Consider the following 26655-nt stretch of genomic DNA (forward strand, 5'->3'; position numbering starts at 1 on the left):
TTCATACTTTTATTTGGTTATTTACGACAGCAACAGCAACAATACTAAATAGTACTAGACATCAAATAGACATAGAATTAACGATCTGACATCTGTGCACCCACACACGACACGACACGGCACAACACGCCACGCACACAAACGAACAGATATCTTCAATGCTCTCACAATCTATGTAGCGAGCCATCGATCGCGCTGACTGACAACTCAGAGTCAAACAAGCGCCCGGGACGTGTTACCAGCAACAGTGTTCAGAGCTGCCAGATGTTGTTTATAATTAAATTGAAATCGATTAAGCACTTAACCACAACTGGTCGACTGAAGAAGCAATCAGCTAACCGAGAAGAAAATAAGAAGAAGAAGAAGAGGTATACAATAGGAATTGATCGCACCTAAAGGCGAAGGAGACGCGTGCGAAAGCGAGCAGTGCACGTTCCAGTTCCCACAATGCGCGCTGGCAGTCGCTGCGATAGGCGTTATATGCAACGCTTTGGGTCCGATCACCACTGACCCACTTTTGACAGTTCAAATTGTCAAATGGCCAGCGTGCATATACGTACATATATAGTGCAAGTGGGTATGTGTATGTGCATGTATGCGTGTGTGTGTGTAAATATACTCATATTCATGTGAAAATTTGCCAAAAGCATGCGCGCATGCGCATCAGATGTCCCGTAAAAATCTAAAATACGTGCAGATAAGTGTGTGTGTGTATGCAAATATGTACGTATGTATGTGATTGTGTTTAGTAATGGTAATTCCGTTTTCGGCTATTAAAAAGTTGTAAAAAATGTCACTTGACAATTTACTTTGCGGCGTGATATTAATTTGCTATTATTTGCATTTCGAAAAGCGTACCTACACACATGCATATGCACTTATACGTACGTATGTATGCGTTTATGTCGATCGTGGACCTATCACCTCGCCACATGCCCGCCACAGAGCTGAGCTGAATTGCTTTAAGCTTTGCTGCTTCAACGCTTTGCCAATTGCAGTGAACGACGGGTGAATGGATATACATCAGCGTGTGTATGTAGGCATGTGAGCCCAACTCATCTCAGCGGCTGATGTCACTAATTTAATTTCGTGCGTTTAATTGAATTTCACTTGACAGTGTAGAAAATGTTGAAATTGATTATTTTATGGTTTTTGTTGTTACTCAAAATGTTTTAAATGAGTAATAAACTAATTGTACAAGTGATGGGTAGGTGTGATGCCTCATTAAATACTGTTGGCCTGTTGGTAATTGAAAAAGTTGCAGCATGGCGTAAGGCTTACCGCAAAACGGTTGTTAAATATTTGGCAAACATTTTAGAGTTTTTGAGCTCAAGAGAGGCCAATGTGTAGTTGAGATTGCTCTGAATTAGTTATCAGCTCAAAAAGAAAAACTCACATTAACTAAACGTTCTCAGAGTCGCTATTCACTAGCGCTACATGGCGCTTTCGCCAAAAAAAAAAAACGGTTTTTCAGCGCCAAACATCAATGTCAATTGTAGGCACTGTCATTTCAGCAACGTCACTCTTCTCATCATTGACCGCTTAGTCGCTCACCAACAACCCCTTACAGCAGCTCAAGCCTCAGCGCAAACCCAACCAACCTCACTTATGCTGATGTTTTTTTAGTTATCTGTATTGCTGTTGACTTTACGTCAAGCGTCAAGCGTATTTTTATTAATTTTTGCTATGTTTTTAGCGCCTCCATATATTTACATACACACACACATACATAGTTGCATACGGGCATACTTACATACGTATGCATGTATTTGTTGCCTTTCGTTTTTTATTATTTAAATAGAGGAAGCTCTTCTCATCCATTTGCTTCTCGAGTGGAGTGCCCTTCATGTCAGAATCTCTGCGCTAAAATAACTACTGTGCGCTTTTATTTCTTTAAATAATAGTTTTTGCTGTCCACGATTTTGTGAATAATGCCGTTTATGCTTTTTGAAATTTTTGCACAATATTCATTGTCGGAATTGCTGTGAAGTGTGTTGGCGCACTTATGTTTCATCAACAGCAAAAAGTGAAACCGAAGTGTGCGACCATTTGTTTTGGTTGTGTTTTTGGTTTTTTGTCGAGAAATGGACAATGAGCTTTTCGTTTTTATATTCACTAAATTAGTGAAGATAGGTAAGTGGCGAAAATGTTGAAATAATGAACAAATAAGTATTTTATAAGCAAAAAAAAAAAAAACATAAAAATAAATAAAAATATAAACAAAATGTAGGCAGTCGCTATTATGTGCAGAAAATAGGCCAAATATTTAAAATTCCTTAGGAGAAATTTTAAAATTTTTAAAGCGAATTTGTTTATTAAACAATTTCATACTATGTAATTTGTATTTTGTGTAAATTGTTTGGTGATAAAATTTTTTTCGCCATTTAATGAAGGCGAATGCGTCTGCCACATAACTGCAATATAAACCAAGCTGGGGATATTTGGTATAGAGCAGGCAGCTATGCTTTTACGAGGGAGGATTAACAAGCTTCGTTAAAAGTCATACTTTAAAGGCTGTATGATACGAAGCAGTCAAATTGAGGATTGTAAAGAAGTCGCAGTAAACATTAGTCTCATTACCCGCTCATATATCTATACCTATAATTATCGCTTACATCCTTTATTGCGTGTTTGGTCGAGCTCATCCCCCGATTTGAGGTGTGCGTCTTGATGTTTTTTCACTAACGACCTACAATTTTAAGCCGACTCCGAACGGCAGATGGTTTTCTATGAGGACTTTTAGCATGGCAGAAATACATCCGGAGGCTTGCAACTGCCTACCGAGGGACCACCGCTCATAGATAGTGCTTTAATTGTCAGGCAATGCGCGAAAAGGCAAAATCTCTAGACAACGTACGTCCTAAAGCCTATATAAAAGGTGGCACCAAAGAAATCATCCCATTGGTTTGAACATTTTTTTTACTAAATAGAAAAAACAATTATTTTGTGTGAAACAAATCATTATTTAGAGCTGCAGCCATGTACATTGCAGCGGTGCAGTTCACAAGTGTCAAATATGATGAGGATCCGACACCATTTCCAAAAGTTATTACACCTTCCGATATGTATCCATAGGTTCCAAATCGGAACAAGGAGCCACAAGAAGATTTTTCCATTCGGATTGGTTGTACAAACAAAGCTTTCACTTCACTTCAACTCAGGTTCATGGAGCTGATTTCCAGTTCTAAAAGTCGTCTCCTGATATTTGCTGGTTTCCCTCGTCTGCGACTACCGTAAGGGTTCCAGTCAATGGCAGTTCTTGTTTGGTCTCTGCGCCCTTTGTGCAGGACACACCCAATCCAGTCGCAATTTCCTTTGCGTATCTCAAGCAGCACGGGCGTTTGTAGAGTTTTGCTCCATAAGTTCGCGTTTGATAAAATGTTCGGCCAGAATATTTCCAAGATTCTCCTCAGACAATTATTTATGTATGTAGACTTGCGGTGCGTTATTGTCAGCTGTAGAGGCATTCGAGGTTTCGCATGCATACAGACAATTTTTCAATTTCGTGCTTTTCGAAATTCGTGAAGCATTCCAAACTGGCTGAAGCGCACCAAATGCCGCGTATGCTTTTTTGATGCGGTTTTTGATGTCTTCACTTAAACCGCCTGATGCGGACACCAAAAAGATTGCACATTTTCTAGTTCGACCACATCCATGAAAAATTTGCGCGTATTTCGCACAGCTTTCGTTTTTGAGATGTAAACCTTTAAGCCGGCTTTCGCTTCTACTTCATACAGTTTAGATGCCGATTCTGAAAAAGTACGGCTCAGCAGGTCGATATCGTGCGCGTATTTAAGGTCCGATAGGGTGATTAATTTTGTGCCATCTTGTATATATAGGAATGTATGTATTTGACGTTTCCAGTAGAGAAGCAAAAGTTTTCTTAAATCAGCCCTAACTGGGTGCTGAGATATTTCAACACCCCTCAACAATTAAGTATACCTACAAGTTCTCTCAGCAGGCGTTATTAGAATGAAAGAAGCATGAAATCGTTCCCGGAATATATTCCGAAAATTCAAAATACAAGTTTATGGTATTCCTCAATAGTGATATTATCGCCTTCAAAGTACTTCCAACAACTGCAACTCATATATCCCAGCGTTTGATCCGGCTCTCGAAATATTTCTGGCACTCGATTTTCTGTATAGCCACCAGTGCCGTCTTCGATTTTGCCACTACTTCTTTTGGACTGTTAAAACGCGTTCCCCGTAGAGATTTTTGTTGGGAAAACCTGGCGGTTGTTCCGTACACTTTTTGATCAAAGTTGTATTATTGATTGTATTTATTGTATTCGAGAGTAAATGTTGAACCGGCTTAAATTCGCCTAACGCGACCCAGCATCCCTTTATCCTTCGTTCAAAAAAACCATCAAATCCCAAATACATACATACATAGATTTGGGCGTGATAATTCGAAATTTTTATTTTTATTTATTTCCACCACGCAGCGCCATTTTCACTAACTAATCCATTAAAGCTATTTTTTATAATTTCTGTTTTCGTTACCCTAATTATGAGCTCATATTTTCATTCGTGTATTCTGTTGTACCTTTCATCTGAAATGTTTTGATTTCACATTACAACTTTTAAGCTTACGATTTATAGTATCTTCAATTTAGCAATGGAGACTTAGTCTTTGTGCTTCCAACCCGACTTATTGGATTGCTTAAGCATATCGCAAGTTCGCATAGACAAAACAATATCATATTTAAATATTATTCCTCTAGGACAATATTTCCTTAAATATTTTGAGAAAAAAATTGATTTTGTTATACCCGTGACAAGTGAATTTCCTCAAACAGCAAACAGATGCACCCTTCACAATTTTGGGCACGCTTTCTTTATTCCTCAAAGAACAGAAATATTAGGTGATAAGCATCTTTGAAAAGAAAGAGGAAACGAAAAAACCCCAAATATGGTAACAGTGTGTCAAACATGCATATGTAAGTAGTGCATGCATAAATATCGACTTTTAGATTGGCTTTAACAAAATATGGTATACAAAATGATGGCAATCTCACACATACACATTATGAGCAAAAGGTGAACAATCAAAAGTTATAAAAAAGCTATAAAAACAAAATAATTTTCAATATCAAATCACTTGAAATAGAATAGAATAATTCATTCATATTTGTGACTAAACCAGCAAAGCCTGATCGGATATACATATACGTGTATGCATACATACATATGTACTTACATATACCTGAGGGCGAAGCCAAAAAAAATTAAAAACAAAAAAATATATGTATTTGCTTTAAGGTAAAAAAGCCAAGTACAATACCAACAACTAACTGCTCATGCAATGAATCAGACAAAACAACAAAAAGAACATACATACTCAATATATGCACACATGTACACACATATGTATGCACGGAAAAGAATCGCGAGCAACCGAGCTTCTACAACTACAAAAGCTGAGATTAAACTGCGCTCAGCTGAGCTGTACCAAATTGCCGTAGTGAGCGCGACTGGCGTTGCTTTTTTGCTTGTGTTTATTTTATTTCTTTTTGTTTTTTGCTTGGTTTGTGTGTTTTTTTTTGCTGTTTACTCATATGGCGCTGTGTAACAGGAGAATGGTTTGGCTGTGTTGAATGCGCCTATGACCGGTAAACGCCATTGACACTCCTCTTAAATGATGCTGCTGTACCTACAAACGTCGTTGCTTATTTTGATTTCTTGATCTTTATGTTTTTAGTTGTTGTTTTCTTTATTGCTTGTTGCTTAGCTCTTTCACTGCCTATAATTTTTATCGTATCTGCTTGGATATTTTTATTTCTTTTCGTTGCGGTTGTCAGTAAATGGGATATTTTGGCATATGTGGAGCGAACGATGCACGTATGTACAAATGTATGTAAATATATATGTACGTACATATAAGCTGCCCTTATAATTCTTGGCTTGTGGCTTAACTTCTTCAAAGTCCTAATCTAGTTTGGGTTACACAACAGACAAATTTAACTCCATTCGACGTTTTAGGCGCCTCGAGGATCTAATCAAGGCTGAGACAATTAGAAGACTAACTCCACTAAAAGGCAAACCTAAGCCTATGCACTTCTGAGTTCAAGCCCAAGTCTATCTAACAACTAAGGCTTTTCTAGGTCTCAGGCTTACAAAACACCTTTCTAATTCGATTATAATCTTCGTATACTTGTTCATACATCTGGTTACTCTCATTTTTGTCGTGGCGCTTTATTTCGAAACTTTAGTTACTTCCTGTAGTCTTCAACCGCACCTCTCAAATACCTTCCGACCATATTTCAAGTTTGCTAACTATGAATGACAAACAGTCTTAAAGCTGGCTAATATATAGCTAAATAGGCGTTTGTACGGACTTTAAAATGCGCTAGAAAAACCGAATATAAATACATACGAGTACGCACATACTTAAGTATTTATAAATGGGCAAAAATATTTAAGAATGGAATAAGTTAATAACAATAATGCAAAGTTATATGACGGTATTATTTTAATTAAGTATTCAACCGGTTTCAAGATGAGAAGGTGCTCGAGCTCGAGCTCGGGCTGTGATTGTATGGTGACTATGGGGTTCGATGGTGTTGGTGTTGCTGTTGGCTGCTGCCTTTTGGCTTGCGGTTATTGCTGTTGATGGTGTTGCTTTGCTTTGCCTTGCTATGCTCTACACAAAAAATACTTCAAACTATCAACAACAACAACAGCAAGAACAACAACACTGCTGCGCTTAGACGCACCTTTAACGCTATTCATAGCATCGCCGTCGACTGCGCTGTCGTTGGAGGCGGCTAAGCTGCCTGGTGGAGGCTGTGTTGAACGATGTTTTGGTTCGTCTGTCGCATTTGCCTTGCAACGTTTGTCTTGATGTTTTAAGCCGTTGTCGGGATTTTTTCGATTGATTTTCAGTGTTTTTCTTCTTTTTTTGTGGATTTTATTTTTAGTTTCAACTGCGTTTTGATTTCCATTTTTTTCGTGGTTACTCCAATGGATTCTTGCAGTAAAATGTACAAGCTTTTATGTGTGCCTGAGTATGTATCGATATTAAACAGCTCTTTTATATTAATATTTGTTTATTTTTGTTTTTGCTTAGTGTTGTCTTTGGCTGTCTGAATGGGATTTAAAAACAAAAAAAGGGGGAAAACACAAAAAATAAAATTCGCCTCAAGTTGGAGCGAGTCGAATCGTATCGAAGTGAAGTGAATCGTTGGCAACCAGCCGCCAGCCACTAGCCACACCGTCGTTTTGGCCTTTTGCATATTGGCTACTTAACGGCTCCATAAAGAGAGATATGCTGCTGTTTTTATTGTGTTTCTGTTATTATTATTGCTATTATTGGTAGTGCCAGATATTGGTTTGTGGGGCTTGACTATTTGTTATTGCTTTTGTTATTCGGGGTTCGGTTGTCGTTAGCAATTTTTACATTTCTCTGGTCATTTGTGTAAAAATGATTTAATTTTTTTTCCTTCCTTGCCTTCGCTGAACACTTATTATTTAAATTATTTAGCAATTTTTGGTGCATTAAACAAAATAGAGAGAAAACAATGTAGTGCTAAATAAATTAAATCATAGATACTGCCGAGCAAATAAAAATATTGGCATTATTGCGCAAAATGTGTTGGTTTGTTCGGTTTATTCGATTCGTTTGGCTTGTTTGGTTATTTTATTTTGGCTTTAATTTCAGCCTTGATGGAATTAGCTGACGTTTTAAGGTTGATTTCTATGACCTTCTCCGACCGTAATTGGTTGACATGATTTGGTGGCACAAGTGCATTCAAAAGTACCCAATAAAGAATTAAGCTTGTTTGTAACTTGACTTTACGCTGAGAGCTAACTAAAAGAGACCGCAAAAAACAAGAAAGTTTCCAATAGCATCGTGCATGGAGAATGATAGCATTCACAATAAAAATAGGCATACGTATTGGGACAATTGTTATGCAAGGTGGCGCAAAATTAATTATCCAATTTTTTTATAAACTTTTTTACTAAGTAAGTTTTTTACCCGAACACTATCCGAAATACGGACTCGCGGCAGATCACCGAACAAGATTCAATCCAAGAGGTGCTAAGTGGTCGTAAATGGTGATGGATCGGGCACACTCTAAGGAAGAACAAGGAAAACATTAGCAAAACAGCACTGGAGTGTAACCCACAAGGACACAGACGACCCGGTTGTCCACGCAATACTTGGAGGCGTTCTAACCTTCGTGAACTAGAAGCAGTTAACCAAACGTGCGATGTCGTAAAAAGAACTGCGGTTAACAGAATAAGATTTATTTTTATTATTTTATATTTAATGTTTTGTTGAAGCCCTATGTTCCCAAGTGAAATAATAAAGGAATAAAAAATGTATTTCGAGTTATAAAAATCTCTATTTTGCCCTTCACCCCTCCATTGTTTCTCTGTTTGCATACTGCAGCTGTCTAGTTCACATGCGTCAAATATTATTGACGTGCGATGCCATTTGCAGAATAAATAAATTTTCCGATAGGGTTTAGTTCTCAAACTGGGTACAAATGTGTTTCACAAACTTGGCTTGCTTAGAAATTTTTGCATTGCCTTCTATTAACCCTCCGTTGGACACCTTTTTTTAAATTTTCGGTTGAGCACCTCGTTTTGGCCTTTTCTTCGTCCTGTTCGAGGATACTTTTTAAAAGTTTATATCCATAAATTAATTTAATTTTAGGAATCTACCTAGAAGCTCAAGTCGTTAGCTATAGAAATATGTCAAATTCACGTCCAAAGTCGAAAAAGCCAGTCTGGCCAGTCCTGGGTGCCCAACGAAGGCTTGAAAACAATACACTCATGCCAGAGAATATTATTTCCAACTCCAGTTAAACTTACAAGCTAATCGTTACCGATGTGAACGTTACATTTGATTGAAATGCATGAAAATTATACATTTATCGACTTTTTAATTATAAAAATTTTTATAGGCTCAATATTTTTTTTCATATATGACTGCATAGCAGCTAAATGAAATATTTCGGCATTTTATTCACACTTTTATTAGCAAAGAATACACAAACAATGCATACCTGCATACGTAAATATGTGCATTACAATACGTCTTCGCCCAAAAAAAAAAAACATGTATCAACAATTAAAAATAATTGCATGCTTCTATTAACACTCAACGAAATGTTTATTAATGCTATAAATTAAATGGCGACTAGTTGCAGTCATAATTTTACCTGTGCATTAAATTTACCACACTTTGATAACAATCTGTTGACAATTTTGAGATTTCGCGTATGCAGTGCATTAGGATTTTTATTGAAACTGATTTAAAATGCATAGCGAAGCGTACATTCGCATAATGACGCAGAGGACGCTGTCACAAATTATATATCAACGAAAAGTCAAAGTGAAATACGGACCAACATACACATTCGCATGGATGTTTTAATACAGCCTTCCATATGCATAAATATACATATGTATTTACACACATACATGCACGAGTGCAATGTAATTAGGATTTTTATGGCACATATTAAAAATTCTCTTTTAACCGCAAGACATTTTCCACAAACATTGTATCCTACCCATTTGATTTGTATATTTTTGGCTTTAGATTTCGTAAGGCATTCTGACTTTTTGCATTAAAATTTCAGCCAGTTTAACAAATTGTCCTAAAATATGGTGCAGAAAGGAAAATTTATGCACAAATAAAGGAGCGAAGTTAATAAAAAATTAATAAAATAAAGTGCATGCTTACAAATTAAGTAAAAAGTACTCGCCGCTCCCAGCAAATCCCAAATAAAATCTTTCAAGGCAAAACAAAAAAAATATATATTTAATTAATTTAAAATTAATATTGAGGCTCAATGTTCCACCTGAGAACCACGAGAAAATTTATAACATATTTAAGAAAATACAAAAATTAATGACACAAAATGAATCATCCAGTTGGATTGATTTGGGTAAACTTACATTACATTCCGCTTAGTTGCTGCAAGAGTGCCATAATCCAAAAACCCAAAATTTTGAGAAAACGGCTTCATAGTTTTTAATTTATCTTTGCATCTCTAAGTGCAGGGTGGGCCAAATAAGACCTACTAATGTGAAGCACAAATACCTTTTTTATTTTTTGACATATTTATTTTTCTCTTTTTGTAGGTTGTAATTGAATTGTTGGAAATTTATTATGGCACCCTACAGTACAACACAAGGTGTTAAAATTATCGAGTTTTTCTATTCTTACACAATTAGCCATACAAATTTATTTTTTAAATTATGTTTTGATGTCGGATGAAGCGCATTTCCACTTAAATGGCTATGTCAACAAACAAAACGGTAGATTGTGGTGCTCTGAAAATCCAAGGGTAACACACCAACATCAGTTGCTCCCATCTAAATGTCCTGTTTGGTGCGGTGTTATGGCCACTAGAGTTATCGGGCCATATTTCTTTGAAAATGAGGATGAAACGCCGGAATCGATTTCAGGAGCTTCTTACAGAACATTGATTGAAAAATTTTGGCGGCCAATGGCGGAGCAGTATCCTAATTTGTGGTTTCAACAAGATGGAGCAACTGCGCATACTGCTAGGCAGTAGTCTTTAGTCATTAGTAAGTCTTATTTGACCCACCCTGTAGATGTGAATACATATTTATCTTCATCAAATGAGCTACTTCAAGGTGGCGCAAAATTAATCATCCAAATTTGTTTTTGAATAACTTTTCTCCTAAATAAAAAAAAAACAAAAATTAGTTACTGCCGTTTTTGCTTAATATAATATTATCGGGGCAAAATTGATTGTTCCTCTCTTCTAGAAATTATTAACTTTTTGGTCCTTACGTAATACATATCCGTTCTAATTTCAATAGCTTGAGAACAAATTCTGCTTGCAATGCTCCTATTGCTCGCTCTCTTCATGAACTCAATGATATCTCGAATTTTAAATTATCTAAATTTTTGACAAAAACATAAATGTAGCCACACTACAACAGCTACTTAACACAACGCTGGCCTGATTCAATGCATGGGCAATCGAAAGTAACACAGATAAAACTATCCAAGTAATATACACAAACAGACAATAACTTGACTATATATAATAAAGTTATTAAATATGATACAAAAGCCAAATATTTAGGCATAATAATTGATGCAAAATTGACCTGGAAGGAGCATGTACTTCAAAAGAGAAACGTAGCTAAAAACAGAATCAGACAAATCTGCTGGGTACTACGAAATGGTTCGCGTCTTTCACTTGGTCATAAATTGTTAATCTACAAAACTCTTATAACTCCGATCTGGAAATATAGCATCGAATTATGGGGAGCAGCAAGCAAATGAAAACCTTAAAATAATACAACGACTACAATCAAAAATGCTAACGACTATCACAAACACAACCTGGTACATAACCAATGACGATATACACAGAGACCTCAAAATTAAATTTGTGGAAGACGTCATACTAGAATGCAGCACAAAGCATATTCACAGACTACTAACACACATAAACGAAGATATGCTGAAAATTCCACATTCAGAACTGCAGAAACGAAGACAAAACGAATAACTCCGGCAGCCCTAGCAGATACTTCAACTAATTAAAATAAATATCAACCTGTTCTACGTTTTATGTTATATAATTCTTATTTACATTACCCCTCTTATGTTGTAAAAAGAAATGTACTTTAAAAAATGATTTAATGTTACGCTTGTATTTCCATAATTGTTATAAAAATTACTAAGTATCGAAAGTTGACAGATGTATATTAATAAATTGGGAGAAAAAAATAAAAAATTTGTTTGATAAAAGAAATTTTGCTGGGTCAGAAATGTAAATCTACAGGGTTAAGGTAAACCATTCTAGATGCCTAAGGGCATTATTATTTCAGTAATTTCTGATTACTTTGCGTTAAGAACAGTTTTGATTCTTTAAAAATTTAAAAGAAAAAAATTAATTTTTATTGTTATACAGAGTTACCGGAAGGTTCTCAAGGATATTATTATCCAGGTAATTTCTGATTAATTTCTTTGAAGCCATGCAGTCCAAAACTTAGCCTTTTTCGGGATATTCGGCTAAGATTATTTAAAGAAATTGGTTTTTCTGCTTGTATGCCTATTTTTTAAATGTTAGTTCAAAGGCTTTTTCGAAAGGTTTGAAATGATTTGTTTCTGTTTTTAGTTAAAGGGTATGCCAATTATTCAAAAATTGTTAAATAAAATTTGAACCAAAAAATGGCAGTTAAAAATGCTGTTAGTTAAAATTTACTATTTAAGATTTTTCATCAAGTGATTCCTACTTCAGATCATTAAGCAACAATTTTTTATATAAAAACTATTCTGCAATTATTTTAGAAATTAGTATGCACTTCTATTTTTAGCTAGTCGCAGAGGCAGCTGCCGTACCCGAAGAGGCTGCTGCGGGCCTACCAATCGGATGTGCACAGGTTCGAAAACCCAGGCATGAAACACCAAACACTAGAAACGTTTTTTTTTTATAGCGAGCCGAGTGTATTTCTGCCATGGAAAAGCTCCTCATCTGCCATTCAAAGGCGGCATGCAACTTTAGGTTCATCCATTTGTGGAACAAGATGCATACTAGAAATGGGAGGGGCACCTCGGCCAAACACTTAACAGAAATTTACCAGCCAATTATTTATTTTTTTTATTACTATAGCACTCTAAAACACTAAAAAAACATTTGGATTTAATTATTTTTGTATTTATTGTTTGCTGGATTATTATTATATTTTTTTTTTTTTTGTAAAATATATAATATATTTTATTATTTTTTATTTTAAAATTTATTTCCTTTTTGTGCTCTTTAAACCATAAAAAGGTGCTTGCGAGTGAAATGCGAAATGGTTTGAAATCTGACACATTATCTTCGAGGTAGACTAGATTAGATTTGTGAGGGTTGGACCAGCCCAAGCGCTCAGTCAGGAAGACCATTGTACTACACCCGGCTAGATTACAGTAGAAAGAAAAAAGAAAAAAATGATAGACACAATTTTTATGACAAGACGGAGAATTGCTTTGATCTCACTCTTCCGCAAATCTTTTGGATTCATTAATGAATCTTAAGCGATTCGGAAGAGTATACATTTTAACCATGTACATCGCAACACAACAACCTAAGTCAGGTTCTAAAAAACGCTGGATATTCTCAAGGCAAGATAAGAATATTGGGACGCCAATGATTCCCATGGTAGCGGAATGCTGACCACAGACGTTGTACCCTGTGACTACGTAAACCAGCACTTTTAGGTCTTTCCAACTAAGTTTTAGAAGAAAGGTCGTTAATATGAGGTCGTTAGTCGGTGCAAAATTGACATCTAGAAAGGGTACAGGGCCTAGTGATATGCTTGCAGAGCCTTTATTAGCCATTTTATCAGCCAACTCGTTCGTTGTAATACCACAGGCACCCAAATAAGTACAGGCACCCAAATAAGTACAGGCACCCAAATAAGACAAACTTTGTTGGGTTTTGTAAGACTGTTCAGTTTTGTCTTACATACACCGACTAATTTCGAAGAGCAGCGTAGGTTTGCAAGTGCTTTTAGTGCAGCTTGAGTGTCAGTACAAATTTCTATTCAGGGTGCCATAGACTTCCGTTAGGAATACCTTAGTCATTTGTCCTGTAGCGTAAGATTACTAAATGATTCGTCTAAGTACCATCCAGATCCGGTACCATTACTGGTTTTGGATCCGTCGATGTAGAAAGTGTGCAGAAATTCCATTAATAGGTTCTCTGGACCAAACCATTGATCTCTATTTGAGATCAAAACATCATGCACGAAGTATGAAGCTAACGTAAAGTATTTTTGAGGTAGTGCGTAAAATAAGGAAATAATAAACCACTATAATTCAAGTAATCGAGATTTCGCTGTAATTACGCAAAAATACTCAAATCTAAAAATAAATTAAATATTTTATTATTTCTTTTCTGTTTCCAAATCTTGCAACTGAAATGCTCAACTTCCAAGATTTTGTGAAATGTCATAAATGCTACAGCCGTCACAGCGCTTGACGTGTCACACTTTCCCACATATGCACAAGAAAGTAAAAAAAAAAGTTAAAACAAACACATTTTATTTAAATTTTTATTTTTTCATTTAATTTTTTTATTTTGATGCATTTCACACTTCTTCTTTTTGTTATATTTAACTCCACACAAATTGCGCGTTGAGTACAATTTAATAAAACAAACAACTGCATTTGCGTTTAAACGCATCAACCGCCGGCGGCAAGCAGCACCGACGAGCGCCGACCAGCGGCGAGTGTTTTCTTAAAAAATTAGAAACGAAAATATTTGAATGCGGCTGCCGCGTACACAACGAGCGACGTGTCAAAAGTTTATTATTATTTGTACTTTTTTAAATGTCAGCCCGAAGAGACAACGAGCAGCGCTAACTGCAATGTAGGCTACTGTTGCAGTAATGTGCATACATATAAACTTTTGTGTGTGAATGTGGCCTGCATTTGCTACACAGTGCACGCACAAAGTGGTGTGAGAATGCGACGTATTGTCCATGTAGTTATTGTTGAACACTAAGTAAATATCGGTAACTTCTGAGTGGCGAATGCAGGTGAGTAATTGTGTAATAATTAATTTGCTAAGTAGCTAAGCAAACAAATGTATACACATATGAACGCACACATACCTACACACATTCGCCTTTTCATTTGTCAAGTCGCTTGGGCACGCAGCGTGCTATGATGTCCACAGAAAGCTTTATTCAAACACTTTTCAAAGAAATCTAAGCACGCATACATACACAAACTCTTACACATACAAATATGCATTTTCATGGGAAATATTACGATAAATTATTGAACAAACTAATCGAAGAACGTTTCACTCATATTTACAAACACAAATTTCTTAAGCGTTTTGCATGGGAAAAACTAGTCAAATCAATGCAGCATCACAGCATTGCAAGTGTATGTATGTATGTACATATGTATTTACGAACATTCGCTCGCCTCATTTGGTTCATCCGCTACTCATCGGCGGCCATGGTTAATCTGCCAGTGGTCATGGGGATTGATTGTGGATTTATTGTCATTGTTGTTGTTGCTGTTGATTTTGTGAAGAATTTAGAAAAGTGCTTGCATTCGCGCATAAAGAAAATCTCGGCATATTTAAGCCGCCGATAAACAAACTATAAATATTTTTACGGCTGACTATTTTCATATTTTTTCGCCGCTAATACGGCCACAACTGACAATGTTGTCGGAATTTTTCTTCAAATGTCATTTGAATGCAAATGCATACATATATAGACAAAACTTAGAGAGAGAAGCAAAAAAAAACAAAAAAATAAAAATAAAAAAGCACATCACTTGCGAGCGGCTTTCGAGCGAGCGCGCATATGCTTTTTTTTGGTAAATTGTTATTGTTGCACATTGGGCATGTGTTGTAGGTGATTATTTGTAGTGGAAGTGAATTTTTATGCGCATAGGCGCGGGTGTGGCAACGCTGCTAATTGACTACAAAGTCACACGACCATTGCGGCAGTCAGTCAATCGACTTAGTTTGTTGTAAAGGCGATGTTGCAGTTTTCTTGCGTTGTTGTTTTGTTATGTAGCCATTTAGTTTTTTTGTTTTTGGCCATCTGCACTTTTTTCGCCGTGACGCCGTTTTATTTTCATAACATGCGAATTTTTATTGAGCGTTAAATGAAATTACATTCCCGCCTATTGCAAATTATTTTCACTGGCCTTTAACGAGTTTTATATTACGCAGCTACATATGTACAGACATACATATGTATGTATGTATGTTTGCAGATAGGTAATGTATGCATGCAAGTGTGTTGTCATAAATTTTCTTAAATATTAACCTTTTTTGTTTTGCTTCTAATTAAGTTATCTTTTCTGTGTGTTTATTAATTTCATCCATGAACGCCAGCAGTTGAAGCTCCGTTGGGCCAAGTGGCCAGACGCCATTAACGTACATACATTTTTACAGCCATTTTCCTATACTGCTTGCAACATTTACACGAAATAAATCTTAAAATCGCCGATATATACGAATTATAGTACATATGCACTTACGTATATATGTATACAGTCCGATATTTTAATTTTAAACGACTTTTAAAGGAATTCACTAAGCGAAAAATGCTGTGAGTGGTACCAGGACTCTGAGAATGCTTCAAATATCTTTCTCTCGCTATATAATTTTGTATAAAATATTTTATGAAATTTTCGTGGATTCTTTGTAAGCCCACTAAAATCAAATGAGCTCTTTCTACCAGTCAAGCACTACATTTCAGGATTTTATTATTATTATTATTATTTATAGGAGATATATATAAATATAACCCTAACTTAATTAGTACACCGGCTACTATTGCCTTCAGTGCTATGGATTTTAAATATTAATCTTTATCTAAAAGCAAAAAATGCTAAAGTAAAAAAAAATATTTTCTTAATTATTTTAATAAAAAGGCCAGCATATTTTTCGGTTTATAAAACCATTGAGCTCGACCAAATACCTAGAACTCTCGCTCCTAACTGGCACCTCTCTTAAGCGGACACCTCCCATAAGCGAACACGTTTTGCAGGCATACCACAAATCCTTCAGAATTTTAAAAACAAGTTTTTCTTGAGCGGACAACTCGCCCATAACAGTGTAACCTACTCTTTCCTGACAAATAAGACTCTTAAGCGGACACTTCTTTCAATACATACCACTTTAATACTTAATAATAAAAAAAAAATGTTTTTTTTTTTTCTTGAGCGGCCAACGCTCACACAACACTTTAACCCTCCCCCATAACTTATTAATTTTTTCACACTTTTTTCTCATAAGCACACTGAATACATATTTATTTAAATATATCCCAATTTTTTCAAAACAGAAAATTTTGACAAATTTTACAAACAACTCAGTCTTCCTAACCAACATTGCGTTAGATTCGCTTAGATTAGGCCAACATTTTTTAAGAGGCACGAAATGCCTATTTGCGAAAAGTGCTAACTCGTAGTAGATAGATTTTAGTAGATTTCAGGACAAGATTTTTCTTGGCAGTAAGTCGTTCGAAGGCCGGCTCAGCTAATTTTCAATAATATCTACATATTTGAAGTTATCTTCTCGTGTAATAGAATAGAATGTATTCCTGAACTAGAGCTGAGCGACTCCTAAAATTCGCGAGCAGTATGCGCATCTTAAGAAATGCATATTTTCGCTAAAATAGGACTCTGATCTGGTATTGCTACATGCAAAATGGTCTCTGCATGGCTACGGTCAGCCAACCTAACCTAACCTATCCTGTATATAATATTATACTCGTACATAAACGGCCTTTCAAAAGACGCCTGTTTTAAAAATAAAACATGTAAAAACTGACCTTCCTTCAGGCCTCACTTTTTTTTATTCAAAATACAGCTGTGAAAATTATAAAAAAATCGCCAAACAGTCGATTCATGATTGCCTAATTCTTGAGAACGTCGAACTATCAACATTGAAGATTGTGCAGCAATACTTTGGCTACAGCAGCGATATTTTCAACAGAACGCCCAGCTGTTGGTTTGCCAGTCCTTTTTCTACGCTCGACAGAACCAGTTTCTCGACATTTTATCACCAACCTTAGACTTGTCGTCTCATTTGGACGATTATTTGTACCCAAAAATCACCATTTTTGAAGACCAACCATTTTTATAAAAAGTTTTAATAAAACTGTTCATCTGTCTACTTGACAAATGTCAAAGATTGCATAAAAAATGTACCATCTAGGAATTCTTCTCTACTTTCACCTTCACTACTTTCACTTTTCAAATACATTAAGTTTGAAGTTAAAAAGTGAAATAAAAGCATTTCAAGTGGGAAACTTTTTTTAAGTTCACCGCAGAAAATTCTCTATTCAAAATGACAGAGAGCGTTCAACTCTATGATAATTTCTTTAGTGTGGAAAATTGACAATACAAAAGTTGGATTCGACATTGCTTGTTTTATAAATGGATTTATAACTCTGGAGCTTGGTCGAAGCAAGAGACCGAAAGTGTGCAATTCATTTCCTCTCAACTGCCAAACCGCAATTGTAAGTACAGAAAGCTGCCACCTGTGTGGCCACAAAGGGTTTGCCCATTTGCTCTACCAAATAACTGTGCTCCTAAGGATATCCGTCAAGTTTACTTTTCAGTCGTTAGCATTTTCTTTCAAAAGGAGGTTAGCAAATATTTCATTATCCTCATATAAAATTGAAACAAATTTCTAGTTGCCATACGCCTTTAGCAACACGAGCGCGTTTATGAATCTGGGTGTTCTAATAATGAATCTGGGTGTTCACCACTATATACATACAAATATTAAAATATAACATTCAAATGCTCTCCTGACAATTTGAATTACATACAACATTAAGCAATATTGCAACAAAATGTACTAAGTTAAATTGCGCAAATAAAATTTTTAGGAAATACTACAATAATAAAAAAATATTTATTATCTGCAAGAAAACTGCGTATATTTAGCTGCATATATGTATGTGTGCATATCTATTTGCTTACATATATTTGCCACTTAGTTTGCATATCGCCGATCTAATAGGAATGTGTGCATACGAGTATACACATAAACAACGTCTGTGAAACGATTAATTTACTTTTATTATTTATTATTTGTTATTAAAAACTATAATTACAGCCGAACAGACAGTGGGGTACGACCGTCAAATTGCGCCCCGCAGGCAGGCAGGAGACAAAGCGGCAGACGCCAAGCTGCAAGAAATTGCTGACTACTTGATTTTTTTACAACACATTTTTGTGTTCAGCGCAGCTGAGCTGCTGCACACTTAGACACAGTAAATGGTATACTTACACCTAGACGGTATATCGTACAATGTGGCTGAGGCTTTCAATTACCTCAGGTGTAAAATATGCATAAAACATACACACAGATCTGCAGTGTATTTTATTTTCCAGCATTTATATTAATATAAGTTCTTGCATACATCGGTCGTATATAACTATGTGAACAGATATGAATTAGTAAATGCATTCTAAATAAACAATAAAATATTTTAATTTGCCGCATTATGTCCTGCTGCGTTCCCAATGAGCTATTGAAAGTTTTTCATTAGACTGAGTTATTTGATTAGTTTATAGCAAAATGAGATTTGTATTCAAAGTACATGTTGAGCTTGTTTCGTTTTAATAAGAATTAATCATAACAACATATGCGAACAAAAAATATATACAATTTGCCATTATTCGACCTTTACAAACATAATTTAATGTTGTATTTTAGCTCTGTTAATAATAACAGCACACGACATTTTCTGTTAAGCATATTAAAATGGATGGACTAGTGTGTTTTATACAGACTTCTTTAACGAAGCTGAAGCGAACAGTAACAGAAGCATTTCTAAGCAGGATATTTGCCGAAATATAACATTGCATTTTCTCTGCTATTTAAATGAAAAGCCGTTAAACTTAATTTTAAGCTAGCCGATAGTCGATACACCCAATAATTTTAATTGCAATTAATCTAAATAAATAAATAAATTTAATAAATTTTAAGGTAAAATAGATTGAAGCTTTTGTACGATTGGGTACATAATTCATTTTATGCTAGACTACTCTGTCAAGCGAACAACAACAGGAACATGCGTAGTAACAGAAACAGAGATATAAGGAGCAACAACATATTTGCCGAAATATGACATTGTTCAACAGCAGTGACTTCCTTTTTGTATATTGCTTTAAATTTTAGAACTAATTAAATATAATTTAATAGAAAAATAAAAAAAACATTGCATTTTCTCTGCCTTTCAAATGAGAAGCCCTTAAATATAATTTAGGTATAAAATTGATTTGAACTATTATAACGAGTATGTATACCTATAATTCATTTTATGCTAGACTACTCTGTCAAGCGAACAACAACAGGAACATGAGTAGTAACAGAAAAGTAAGGAGTAACACAAGTTTGCTGAAAAATAACATTGCATTTCCTCTGCTCTTCAAGTGAGAAGCCGTTAAACTAAATTTCAAGATAAAATTGATTTGAACTATTATAACGAGTATGCATACAATTTATTTTACAGAAACTACTCAGCCAATAGAACAACAACAGAAACATGAGTAGTAACAGAAGCATGAGTAGTAACAGAAATATAAGGAGTAACAACATTGAAACATGAGTAGTAACAGAAATATAGGGAGTAACAACATTTTTGCCGAAATTTAACAATGTTCAACAGCAGTGACTTCCTTTTTGTATGTAGTGTTCATTTTTAGACCTAAGTAAATATAATTTAATAAATAAATAAATAATATTGTACTCTCACTTTTTTCAAACAAATAATTCGCAGAGTTTTTCTTATGAAGATTTTAAATTATCATTAAAATTCAAGAGATTTTTTAACTAGATATGAACTTATAAAATAAAAAAATATAAATAAAAATGAAAATGAAAAATTTAAATAAATAATATAACTAAATTAAAATTTGTTTTTTTTAAATACTAAATATTTATTTATTACAAATATAAATTAAATTAATATTAGATATATACAAATAAATAAATATTAATATTTAGTATTTAGCATTAAAAAAAAAAACAAATTTTAATTTAATTTAATTTTTAATTTCAATTTAATTTCTTAAATAAATATAAATACAATTTAATTAAAATTAATTTCGTGGTAGTTAATTTTTAATTTGCTAAAAAATATTTTTCTAAAAAAATTTATGTATAAATTATATGTTTGTAATTTTAAAATTGTATGTTTTGAAAATTTTCCTAAGCACAGGAAACGCAAAAAATATGCCTCTCATTAATTTCAACACTTTGAATATTAAAAAAAAAATTAACACCCAAAAGCATGGGTAATTTAAATTTCCTACTATTTTATTTTTTTACTTTTATATATCAATTTAAAAAAAAAACTCAAGCAAATGTCGAATTATTTTTTAATGACATATCGAAGGAAATAGTTCTGAAATATGTGTTTGTTTATCAACCTAAGTATATTTAGCTCATGGCCCATTTGTTGGTGGTCTAACAAAAGGAGACAAATTATGAGAAAAACAAAAGTAAATATCTATAAATAAAAGTATGCCTGTGTGTGTGCATAAACGTATGTATGTGTAGCAGGTAGATAGGCATTTTTATTTATGAGCCAACACTTGTGGTTTGCATTTTCTAGTCGCTCAGAAATCATTATTGCTAAATATTAAATAAGATATGTGAACTTAAAATTTATGATACAAAGTAATTTTTATAATAGCAATTAAAATCTTTCGTTAATTAAGAAGGAAAAAAACCACACTACTATAACATCATATTAATTTTAAACCTTACTATTGTAATATATATGAAATATGTAGGTCTTAAGATGCAAAGAAAATTTTTATGGTAACATTTAAGATTTTATTGGAAAATTTTCACAAAATTACAATAACAAATGTAATAAAATTTTATTTATAAGAAATTCTAAGCAAAAGTTCTTAAGTGCTTAAGTTCTTAAGTTATTAAAAATTTCTAAATGGTTTTACAAGTGCATGCTGGTAGGGTACTAAATCAAAAGATTACTCAGAAGTTGTATGATTTGTTCAGTTAACATCGACATTGTTTCTGTTTGTAAGTATATATGAAGAGGTAAGTATTGAATACTTTCTTGCTTCACTTAAATAAGAAATTAAAATATAAAATCGAAATTTTCCACACATTTTTTGGGAAAACGATAAATGAAACAACATAAATATTAAGCGAGTAGGTACTTTGCTAGTTATTTATCATGCGCAAAATGCTCTAAATATGCAATGAGGTGGATTATCCGTTTTTAAACACATCTTTTTTTTGCTGAAATTATTCTTTTTTGTCGCGAGAATTTTCACTCATCGCCCACGGTGCTAAAATAAATTGTTTATTTCATTCAAAAACGCTTAATTTTTTTCAGTTATAACAACGAATCCAAACTTTATCGTTACAAATTTCCTAATTTTTTTCGATTTTTTTCTTTGATATTTTATTTAATAATTTTTTATTTTTTCTACGATGCAGCGAAACTCGTTTTACGAAGCTCAAAACTGTTTGGTATAAAATTTGTTGCTGCAAATTTCATTACAAGGAAATTAAAACTCAAAAATAGATAAAAAAAAAATAATTCGTTAAAGGCATAGGTTTTTTTAACAGAGGCTTAGATCGGGTATACCGGCTGTATTTGAAAATTTGTAAAAATAATTGTTATTTGTGGGTATGCTTACATTTTTTAGATTATGAAATGAGAAAATAAATGAGCTGATATTTATTAAAAAAGTCGTTTAAAAGAATGCAATTTTATTGTTTTTTTTTTTAATTTTATTATTCAAGGTGGCGCAAAATTAATCACCCCATCGGAAGAGTTATACTTTTTGCAAATAGCGACGTAATTCAATCATATTAGACAGCCGCTGTATACAAACAGACTAGCAATGGCGCGCATAAAAAATGTTCACTAGTCAAAATAAACTTTTTTGTATTTAGTAACAAACAAAACAAAATTGAATGATTCATTTTGTGCCACTTTGTACCCGCGCCTCACTAGAGCAGTATTTCGCATTGATTTTTCACGAGCCCGTTATACTTATTTGAAAATAACTCGAAAAATTAATGGAATCACACTAGGAAATTTTCATTAATTAATGAAAGAAATTTGAAAACAAATGGTCAAATGACAAAACCACATTTTTGAACAAAAAAAATATTTTCTAAAAAACAAATATTTTGTTAAAAATGAAATATTTTTCTTATTTCTTTTAAATTATATTTTTTATTCACAACAAGCGTTTGAGTTAATTGGTTTTAAACAATAAAAATTAAATGTTTCTTAGAGTCGCAGTTCTACTAAATTTGAGTATTTGAGTTAAAATATTCTGAAAAACTAAAAAAAGTTTATTTACAGACATTTTTCTTACATGAGAAGTTGTAGTAATTTTGTTTTAATTTATTACAATTTTATAGAATAAATTTTTTTGGAATATTACATTCAGTTCCAAAATTGTGTAGAAATACTTCATAGAATTGAACGAATTTAGAAAGTCTTCTTACATTTTGCGCTTCTCGGATACTATCCCTACCTAAGAAGCACGAGGCTTTTTGATTTGCTTAAAATCATTGCAGAACAGGAGCATAATTTTATCTTTCTCTTTCATTTTCGATTTGATCCAAAGTGCTGTTGACTGTGGCGCTGTCGACTGTGTCGTGTTGCTTAAGAGGATTTTCTTTAATATTGCGGCCAGAGCTCTTCGTAATGCTCGAAAAGCTTCTATTACTAGAGCCCTTATTAAGTTTTATAAAATCTATGAATTTATTGAAATACATTTTTCATGTTCAAAAGATGGTCTATTGAATTGTTTCAATAATTATTAAAAATTTGTTTTTTTTTTTTTTGTATTTTCCTATTAACGCCTATTAACCTTAAATGCGTTTACTTAGTCCATAGGGATATATTGGGTTAATAAATAAATAAATATACATAAGCCGACACCTGGGAACTGGGACTGTGTGCTTATAAGAAAAGTGTGAAAAAAATGGAAAATATATTATTTTATAGGAGTATTGTCCGCTCAAGAGAAAAAATTTAAAAAATTATTAAGTATTTGTGGTATGCACTGAAAAGAGTGTTCGCTTATGGGAGGTATTCGCTTAACAGAGGTGTCCGTTAGGAGAGAGTACAGTGCATTTATCTGTGGCTCAAATAACTATATGATACAAAAGAGGATCAGCAGGAGGAGAGGATTAGCATGCCTAATGCTAATTTCTAATAATCGCTAATAGTGCCCTGTCTGTGCAGTATTCATAGAGTCCGCTTCACTTGAGAGAGGCAATAATTTTTATGGAAGAAAATGGTTATTAAAGCAACCATAGTAATCTAAAGTTTTTTGATAACCCAAGTGAAAAGTCAAAACTATTGGTGAGAACTACAAAGGCGGAACTGCGATGGCTTTAAAACGGAATGAAAACTGCAAAGCCCTTAGGATTGCATGAAATTCCACACTTCCAACAGCAAAAATTAAAGAAATGGCTAATGCCCTAGCCAGCAAATCAATCGTTCGCAAAGCTATTCTTAAAGCGCCATATCTGAAGCATAAAAAATGAGAAAAAGAATCAATTTTGAATAAATTTCAACCCGACTTTGCAAGGGATCACTTGGCTTTGAGTTCTGTTACAAATAACGATCCCGTTGAGTGGAAAAACGGGGTATTTAGTGAAGAAAAGAAGTTCACAATGCAATGGATGCAATTACTATTTTCATGACTTAAGAAAAGAGAGAAGATACTTAAGAAAGGAGGAAAGGTAATTGAGTCGACATCTTGAAAGTGAAGTTGGTGTTTTGTTATGGGGAGCAAAATCGTACTATGGCGCATTCAAAGTGCAGATTGTAGACTACAAAATGACAGGAAACAGCTAAGCGCTGTTGGAATCATCTTTTCCCCTCAGATTTGTGACACATTTGGAGCTATTGATTGGTTCTTTCAACAGCGAAATGCACCTGCATAGCATTCAAGTTTGGTCGAAACTTGGATTGCGTTCAAAAATTTTGAAACTTTAGCATGGCTCCCACATTGCCCAGTTCTGAACATCAGTGAAAATCTATGGGATGGCTCGCACGTAAGGTTGATGAGAATGGGTTTGTAATTGTAATTAGTTTTTAGTGCTTTTGGTAAAAAACTTTTTATGCGTCTATAGACTGTAAGAAACTTGTATTTTTATAGACTAAATTTATATGAATTAACAAATTATTTGAAATTTTTTATTTTTAATTTTTAACTTAAAATATTTTTTTTACATATTAACTTATTGCTACTTACAAATATACATAAAAATATTGGCTCTAAATAATATTTGCTACGAGTGCCACGATGTGTGCGCAACAGCCAACTACCCACTACAGTCGCTACGTGAACTATGCTACGAGGGTGAAATAAAACCACACAATTTCAAAGCGTGTAAGCAAATGTAAGCATTGGTTAATTTATTTCAACTACTATTTTTCTACTATTTACAACACATTTATTATCACAATAATTATTTTGATTATAATTTATTGAAATTTTTTTACTAAATTTAGTTTTTTACTGAAATTCAACACCCACTCACCTGGATATGAATGGCACTAGTAGAAGAATTCAACGAATTTTGCACTTGCTGCTGTGTGCGCTTGTGTGACGCCGCAGCCCACCTTCTCTGTTGCTTTCACACGTGCACAGGACCTTTGGAGTGCTGAACTCTTTTATTTTTTTTTTGGCTTAAAGTATTTTTTTTTAATGCTTGCGTATGTTCCACTTTTCCTTTTTATTTTTTATCCTTTTTTTTATAATATTTTACACTTTAAGCAACACGCACAGTGAGTGTAAACTTTCACAAATTTGTTTGCGATCGACACGGCACGGGGAGCAGGGATAGCGGCTAATGCCGGTCGAGTGTGTGACGCGCATTTGCTGAGTTATTTGAGTTAAGGTTTCAGCCTGCAAATTCCCGTACTCTAAATACACTTATTTATGGGTAGATGCGTTGCTGGTGTATTGAGTGCGTGCGTGTGTGTGTGTGTTGGCGTGTTGCGCGCAAAAAATCGATAAAAGTTTACGCGAACGCGTGCAAAATACAATAATGAAAAAAAAAGAAACCAACAGAATTACAGCCGGGCGACTGATACTAGCAAATGCGTACAAAATACGTCACTAAGAGTCGCTGGTTATCTGCATAAAATTGTATGCTTGCAAAATGTATGTTTGTGTGCGCGCAGTAGAGCGATTCATTCATGCATTCATTCAACACTGGGTAGCTACTTGTTGTTGCTTTGTTTGATTTGTGCTGCTATTGTTGTTGTTGTTGCTATTGCTGCTCTACGCCGTTTACACGCTGTGGGGGTGTAGGCGTTTGTCGTATGGCCGCTTCGGCTAACTAACATACGGACATGCACTGCATAGACGTCTGTATGTATGTGTGTATGTATGTACTTGGGTATGTGCATACATAAGCGTGCATATATAGGTGCGTATAAAGTTGTTATACCAACAAATTGTTGTCTGACTGACTGACTGGCCGACTGTTTGATCTAATAAAATAAAATCCTTTCACTTTTTATCTTGGCGCACCGCACACACAGAAAGTAAAACAGGCACCCAACAACAAACTTCGTGTGTGGACACTTTCTTTTTCACGGTTCTCACCTGCTGTTTGTGTTAGTTGTAGAGAATTCACTTTGCTTGGCACTTTTTAAAACACTAAATATCAGAAAATACTTATTGGTTGGCTTTTAAGCTTTGCAATTTACCAATTAAGGTCCACCAAGTTCAAGTTCATGCGCTGATGTTGTTTTTATTTTATTTGCATAATTTTTTTATTTTGCGATAGACTCTGTTGCACAACCGAAATTGCTAATTTGACACGCAGTTAACTCAATCAATTTTTCTGCGCTCGCATTGGTGGTGAAAAGTCTATTGTAGGTAATTCTGTTTTCACAAAATTTCTTATATTTCTGCAAATACTTTTCAATGTTCTTTAGCGCGTGTTTGCTTGCACTGAGTTTTGTTTTTTCTTAATCACTTTTTACTTTTCACACTCGAATTTTCAATAATTGAATTTAAATTTTTCCACTTGTATTTCTTGCTTTCTGTTGTATGTGTTTGATAGCTGCTGTTGCTGTGCTTTTGCTTTTCTATTAGCCGTTGATGCTTGTTTGCTTGGAGCAATTAGAGAACTAACCGACGCGCTTGTTC

The 26655-nt window shown here is 34.2% G+C and overlaps 1 protein-coding gene across 1 annotated transcript in view; it reads right to left on the reverse strand.

The window, feature by feature from the left end:
* LOC129252995 (dendritic arbor reduction protein 1) overlaps positions 1-26407 on the reverse strand; it is a 41868-nt gene extending 15461 nt beyond the window's left edge. Inside the window, exon 1 of the mRNA XM_054891204.1 lies at positions 25034-26407. The gene's annotated coding sequence lies outside the window, so the exon portion shown is untranslated. The remainder of the gene's footprint in view (positions 1-25033) is intronic.
* Between the last annotated feature and the right edge of the window lie 248 nt (positions 26408-26655).

Source organism: Anastrepha obliqua, chromosome 1 (assembly GCF_027943255.1).
Source record: "Anastrepha obliqua isolate idAnaObli1 chromosome 1, idAnaObli1_1.0, whole genome shotgun sequence".
NCBI lineage: Eukaryota > Metazoa > Arthropoda > Insecta > Diptera > Tephritidae > Anastrepha > Anastrepha obliqua.